The 7682-nt window shown below is 41.4% G+C and overlaps 1 non-coding gene across 1 annotated transcript; it reads left to right on the forward strand.

The window, feature by feature from the left end:
* Window positions 1-1257: 1257 nt before the first annotated feature.
* On the forward strand, window positions 1258-1332 carry trnai-aau. Its single transcript has one exon. It is a non-coding gene; the product is annotated as a tRNA-Ile (tRNA).
* The last annotated feature ends 6350 nt before the right edge of the window (window positions 1333-7682 follow it).

The raw sequence follows: 7682 nt of genomic DNA on the forward strand, positions 1-7682 counted from the left end.
TATTCCTATTCACAGGCTGCAAAAGCCCCCCCTCTGACTGACTGTGCCATCTGCGGCACAGCACCAATCCAACAAGCCCCAGATGTGTGTGAGGGACTGACCATGCCCTGAACACCATCATGGGCATGATTGACACGGGACGGAGAGACACTTCCCTTCCCTGTACTGGGCCCAGGACAGGCTTGCTAGCACAGCCCTCTAAATTGGTGCACAATTACCCAGCACAGTCTATGTTTCCTGGCCTTGAATAACATCCCCACTCCATGGTCATGGGCCTCTGTGCACCCTTTGCCAATCATTCCGCCCCCATAATGTGTGTCTGTCCACCCTTCCCCCTGGGGTCCAGTCAACTCCACCCCTCCCCAAGTCAAGCCTTTGCTCCCCAGACCCTAACCCCCACTTGCCTTCCTGCTGGTCTTGCCGGAGCAGCCTTGGCACGGAGTCAGCGGTGAGCACAGCGCAATGAAAGGTAGGCGAGTATCGCACACACAAATCTCAAGGTCACGAATGAAATGCAGTTCACCAGGTGCATGTCACTTATATCCAACCATGATTTAGGACAGTCTATTTTATTGCCTGCGTGGCTATTTGTTCTGGAAGGGGGCATGATGGGGGCATGGTGAGCTGTATTTTTAATGAGAATTCATGATATTCAAATGCATGTAAATGCATTTCCAAACATGGCATGGTGGGCTACCCAACTCACCATGAAACTAGGGAGCGAAAAATTTTAAATATTTTCACAGCAACAGGAAGCTGCCTTTCGGCTGCACTCCAAATTTTCCTATCCTGCCCACCATAATACCCACTTTAGCTGCACCAGAAAATTCCGGCCTAACTTTCAATTCCAGCTTCTATTAATTGAATTTTAAATTCTACCAGCCGCCATGGTGGGATTTGAACCTTTGGGCAGAATTTTTAGCTCGGTGTGCGGGCGAGCACCCTTCCCGCTCGAGCGTAAACTAGCACCTGATGACGTCAGGCAAGCATCCCAACATCATCCCGCACTCTCAGAATCACAGAATCACACAGTGCAGAAGAGGCCCTTCGGCCCATCGAGTCTGCACTGACACATGAGAAACACCTGACCTACCTACCTAATCCCATTTACCAGCACTTGGCCCATGGCCATATCACTTGCGTGATATTTCGGTCGGTGGGCAAGCACGAAAGTCGAAGCGCGCCCGCCAACAATTAAGAGGGCAATTAAGCCCATTAACGTTCCACTTAAGGTGGATTTTTTGTGATCCATCCAATGGCTGGTTAGCTCAGATGGTTAGAGCGTGGCGCTAATAATGCCAAGGTTGTCGGGTTTGATCCCCATACTGGCCTTGAGACACACCTGTTGAAGGATGCTTTCTGCAGCTTCCCTGGTGACCTAGTGGTTAGGAATCGGTGGTTTCACCACCATGGCCTGGGTTTGATTCCCTGTCAGGGAATGATGATTTACTGACCTTGTGCAAACAACTAAAATGACCCTGAATTATTTAAGCTTGGTAGTGTGGCTGAGCGGTCTAAAGCACTGGATTTATTTTCTAGTCTTTGTGGAGGTGTGGGTTTGAATCCCAGAGCTGTTCAAATTGTGCTTTCCCAACCTTACAGTTGGCAGTCGAGCGAATCTGCCAGGTGGATTTTGCTTTTCCATTATTAATTTTAAAAAATAAAAATGCTTGGACAGAATTTTAATATATATTCAGGTGATTGATTCTGATGCGTGGACATTTCCTTTTGCATTTTAAAATCTTTATTTGTTGCTTTTAAATTCCTCAGCTCCCTGAGGCAGCTCTCAGCTTTCAGGGAGCTTTCATTCTGCTCTATCCCGTGCCCGTGCTTACATCAGCACTCACCCTCCTCCCTCCCCCACCCCGGCAGCGCTGAGCATTTCAGCATGCCTTTCACGCTGGCTGGCCGTTAATTGGCCAGCCTACATAAAATCACGGTCAGGGGCCGATCGCCGTTGACGGTCCATTCCCAAGCCTGCCGATCGAGAACACCTGTTGAGCTAAAAATCCTGCCCCATGTCTCTAGAGCATTTGCCTGGGTCACTAGCTCACTAACATTACCACTCCGTCACCATCTCCCTCCTACAGTATACAATAATTATTCATAACAGAATCCAAGAGCATTGAAACTTCAAAGTTTTTTCTGTCTGTGCAGAATACGGGTGATTCCAACTAAAATGAATTCAAATTTACATTTTTGACTATTTTATAGCAGACCCCAATTATTGATATCAAGGGTGGAAATGTTTCAAGTCCTCAATCCTCACCTATAAGTTTTTCCCCTCTCTCTTTCAGTCATTGATTGATATCATTGGGTTAAAGGTTTAATGCAATAGGAATGGGTGGCATTTAAATCTATTGCGTTGTCTAAACAAAAGACACCTGCAGGGATAAGGGGAAAATTTTCTCTGCGGGTTCCTGCACCAATGGGTGTCCAAATGAGGATCAGAAGCCTGTGCTTGGCGTAAACAATTAGTCCATATGATTTTCCCCAGAGTGGGCAACTCACCATCCAATTAAGAATGGCAGACAGGCTCTTGAAACTGGAGGACCAGAGGTCTTCCAGCTTCAAAGCAGCAGCAGAAAGTGAGAGAAAGGACACCTCAAAATGGAGGGTGGGGGTGGGGGTGGGGTGGGGGGAAATCTCAACAGGGTGGCCTGCAGCTGCTGCTACACCCAGGCATCCAGAAAGGGACTCTAAGCCTGCCAGAGTACTGCACACCCCAGCCCATTCTGCTGCCAGGAAGCCACTTCCAGGCAGCTAAATTGGGCCAGTTGGCTATCCGTCACTTCCTGCCTCCAGGAAAATGGCCCAGGAGTGGGGTAGAACTCAGTAACTGGCATGCAGGCTGGTGGCACACAATTCCGCACCCATCTGTCTCTATTCCTGACCGTGTGGGGGCTAAAAATCCGGCCCATTTATTGCACTACAATATTTGGTACATAATTTTAAGTGCAGTTTTGATAATCATTAAAAATGTTATTTAAAATGATGAAAAATTGTGGTCAGTGGTTCAGTTACAGCACTTTTTGAAGAGTTAAATGCATCTAGTTGGTCTCTGCAAACATATTCAACCTATCTTTCTATACACTGCTGTATGTGCATGTTTATTTATTTACATTTTTCTATATTTAGATGTCCGCGCACAAATATCCAAAATAACTTGATTAAAAAAAGGAAGTACAGCAAAAGTTTACAAAAACATATAGAGAACCACAATAATGGAAGTAGTTGTTTAGTAATATAGAACTTGAGTATTACTGAAAAAGGGGACATTTTGTCAAAGCTTTTCATCTTGCACTCATCAGGACAATTTGCAAGAATACCAAATTCCCTTTAAATTTGGTGTTATTATGAATTGTCCTGATGAGTGCAAGATGAAAAGCTTTGACAAAAAAGTCTCTTTCTTCAGCAGTAGTAATGGAAGTCTTGAATAACAGAAAAAACTAGAGTGCACAGCAAGTTGAAATATGTGTGAATTTTTGAGATGTAACTTTTGATCAGAACAATCTTTGAAATGATAACCTATCTTTCTCTTTCAGATGCTATCTGACCTGCTGTTTGTTTGTAGAATTTTCTATTTCTATTTCGAAAATAAGGATATTACTCTGGTCAAACAATTGCCAAAAATTAATTCATTGTAATTGAATTGATCCAAAACACCATGAAACAAGGGGTCAGAGCGATGGGATAGGTATTTTGTGCTCAAGTTGAGGGTTGTTAGTTCTGGCAAACTTTCAATTTTTCTACCTTTTTTGTCCTGCATTGGCATCAAGTGATCACTGATCAGACTGAGTACAGGATAAATGCCGGATAATCATGTGACCCATCAATGTGCTCACAGCTTAACCTCAGAAGAGTAGCCCCTATGCAAATGAATGCTTTTTCCCCATTCTAAAACCATCCACTCGTGGCCTGAATAAAACTGATAATTTGATGCCAATTAAAGCCAGGTTAATGTCAGATATGTGCTATCAATACATCCTTAAATCACTGTAATTAAGGGTCTTCGCATGGGTTTTAATAGCTTTCGGAAGTGATTTTCACTCCATCAGTCTGGACAGATATTAAAGCTAGGAATAAAGATGGAAGAAGAACAAACGAACCCATTACACCTGCTGTTTTCCTAATACCACTTCACGTAAGTGCGCTGCATTATAACTGGCAGGATCTGAAAGAATTAAACATAACACTACAAGCAAAGCAATATTGTGCAGTCACAAGGTATAAAAATCCACCAAACATGACATGTAAATCCTCATTTCGAAATTGATTTCATTTCTTGATAAGTCGATCTTTTCTGCTGCAGATTACGAAGGTTCCTACAATTTATTCACTGTGTAGATTGTAGAGACTCATAATCTAATTACAGTAATGAACTTGAAAGCAAATCACTGAGGTGGCAAATTATTTCCTAATTAGTGCACTTCATTAAATTATTCCTTCAACTTCGCCATTCAAGGAGTGGGAGTCAGATTGCAATTTGAGACTTATGTTGAAGTGAAATTGATGTGAACTTCCAAGATTTGCCTTTACATTAAAAACAAGTTAAAGGGACAGTAAATTGAGTTCCAAATTGAAGGGTGCCCAAAACTTTGCACGGAGCGAGCAATCCCTATGCCTGAATGAATAGGCCCAAGATGCACATAATATTAGGCTATGGGTTTCATTATGATCACGTTGGTGAACTGTGGACATTTAATAGGTATCCTAAGGTAGATCATCAGAAAAGGGGACTTGAAGATCTCAGGCCTCAACACCGGTAGTGACCCTCAGTTAAATTCTTAATGCAGGTCAGGAAGGCAATAGTGGCAAGGAGGGAGTTAGCTACATGTAAACCTGTTTTTACTGAAAAAAGCGGGCTTGCCACTATCTGTGTTCAGGTCGACCCAATACTGCAAAGGGTCCTCAGATATTATCCAAGTTTGCAACATGCAAAGATCAAATTCAAATCTATGAAAGGCTACCATATTTTGCCACGGAAAAAGCTAGATAAAGGTTAGAATGTAGAATGACAAAGCAAGCATAAGACTCAAGGTCCTACTAGTAAAAAGTTATTGTTTTTAAAGTTAGTAACTTTAATAATTAATACCCTTACAGCGCAAGATACTGACAAAATTGTCAAAGATTAAATTGTACTTAAAAAAGAGGTTTATATTTCAGAATTTGTAATTCCGTCTGTGTTAAACCCAAAAATGTTACAGCCCTAAATCTTACCCTTACAATGATTCAGTGATAGTGAATAAGAATGTTACCCTCCAACTCCTGGGACTTTGGGCTCAAATCCAGTCAGAACTGACTTAGTACAGGGACATTTTCTGAGTGATTATGGCACAAATATTTCAGCACATTTGTCCTTAAGCTTTGGATTCTGTTTTTGATTTGTCCAGACAGACAAATTGTGTCACCTGTGTCTAACGCCTGTTAGAAGTCCCAAGGGAAATATGTTTTGGTTGTATCAATTCTGTCCTCAATGGATGTAAATCCACCGCATAAACTGTTCTTAAATTGAAACTTTTTCTCCTTGGATGTTATGTACTAGATGATTTGTCATCATTGATCTGTTCAAATACAAGTGAAAGGTATAAAATGAATAGGATGGCAGAATGAAACACTGCATCACTGTAACAGCTGCAGTTACAATCACATCTGGGTCTATAATAAACCCTCTAAAAGAAACAGATTGGATGATGTTTCAGCCAAAAGAACCTTCCTCAGGGAGAACTTATGGGAAAAGAAAGCATGCTTAATGGAGAAGACAGCACAGCCTATTTATAGATACACAAGATGGAAGTGCAGTGTGGATATAGATGATGAAAATTCATGACAGCGAGACACAGAAGAGAATGAACAAAAGTGATGAAACTCCAAAATTCTGGTTTCATAGATTTCAGTTAATGAAAGTAATATATTTTAGATGAATTTGGCTTTTGATGTTTATTGTAACAAACTGAGACTGACTTCAAAAACAAGGAAAACATTGAAGAGGACAGTAAGTGTAGCAATCGATACAATGTGAGATACAGCGTACAAAGAAAGCAGCATTGTTAAGAAACACATTGAGGGAACTAAAGCACTAAAGGAAAAAAAAGGCATTTATACGCCACCTTTGAAAATGTCATAAACCATTTTACAGCTGAAACAGTACTTTTGCTGTGCTGTTAAAATTGTAATGAGGGAGACACAACAGTCAATTTGTGTACAGCATCTCACAAACTGAGCAATCAGGCCAGACAGACAAACACATTAAAACAGGTTGTGAAGAATATTTACACTGAAAGTTTGAGTTTCTTCTTGCAGTTGGAGGTTTATTTCAGTGCGGTTTTGCAGCTGATTCTTTGGTATAATCCAGAACCAATAACATTTCAATTTCCTTTAATAAAAGCCAGACATATACAAACTGACCAACTAATTGAAGCATGGGAAACAACAACAACTTGGTTTTATACAGCGCCTTTAGTGTAGAAAAAATGTCCTATGGCCCTTCACAGAAGCATAATTAAACATGAATACTAAGCCAAAGTAAGAGAGATTGGGAGGAGTGGCCAACATCATTGTCTAAGAGATCAATCTCAAGGGAATCTTAAAGATGTAAAAGGAAGTACAAAGAAGGGGGTCTAGCAAAGGAAGTCTGGTGCTTGGTTTTTAGATATAGGTACAGAATCAATGTTGACGTAAAGAGAGGAGAGAAAGTGCACAAGAGGGTGAAATCAGAGAAACAGAGAACACAGTGAAGGTTGTAGTGTGGGGGAGATCATGAAGGCAGAGTGGGCAAGGTCAAAGAGGAATTTATAGAAAAAGATGAGAATTTAAATTTGAGATATGCATTGGGTGGTGGTATGGGGGAACCAAAAAGTAACATGAATTATGTGAGGAGATGGATTATAGTTAAATGGGAGCTGGTGCAAGATATGATGCGATCATTAGAGTTTTAGATAAGCTGACATTTACTGTCAGTAGAAAGGGAGACCAATCAGAGCTTGAAGATGACAGAGACACGAATGAGCATTTCAGCAGCAGATAAGCAAAATAATGGACAGAGAAAGGAAAACTAGCAGAGATAGAAGTAAGTAGTTGTTGTGATGGGGGTAGGAAACTGGTTTGAAAGCTCAGTTCAACATTAGATAGGATACCAAGTTTTTAAATGGTTTGATTCAAGAAGCAGTAGCTGGGGAGGAGAGCAACAAGAGTATGGCATTTGGGCAGATGCCTCAAGGCAATGGAGATCAAGTTGCAGGAGAAAATTGTGACTTATCCAAGTTTAGATATTAGACAAGCAATGTGGCAGCATAGATGGGGTGGAGGGGACATGAGAGACAGGGGAGAAGTTGAGCTTGGTGTTACCAGTGTAAATGTGTAAGCAAGCTGACCCCTGTCAATAGATGTTGTTGCCAAGAGGCAACATATAGTGATAGAGGAGGGGAGAAAAGAATAGGTCCTAGATGGACTCCGAAAGTGCAGTCTAATTTCTTCATGTGTATTTTGTTATGTAATTAAGATATGTTCTAAATAGTTATATTGTATTCTAAATTGTCCCCATTGCTCCATGGTGAAGTTGAGGAAGAAGACCCACTATGGGTTTGGCCTCCTGTAAAGTGCCCTCTTCCCTTAGGTACTCCTCTCTCCCACACAATCAGCTGGCCTCCCTTTATTTCCAGCCCCAATCGCAATGTTCCAAA

The sequence above is a fragment of the Carcharodon carcharias genome, chromosome 8, assembly GCF_017639515.1.
Source record: "Carcharodon carcharias isolate sCarCar2 chromosome 8, sCarCar2.pri, whole genome shotgun sequence".
Lineage (NCBI taxonomy): Eukaryota > Metazoa > Chordata > Chondrichthyes > Lamniformes > Lamnidae > Carcharodon > Carcharodon carcharias.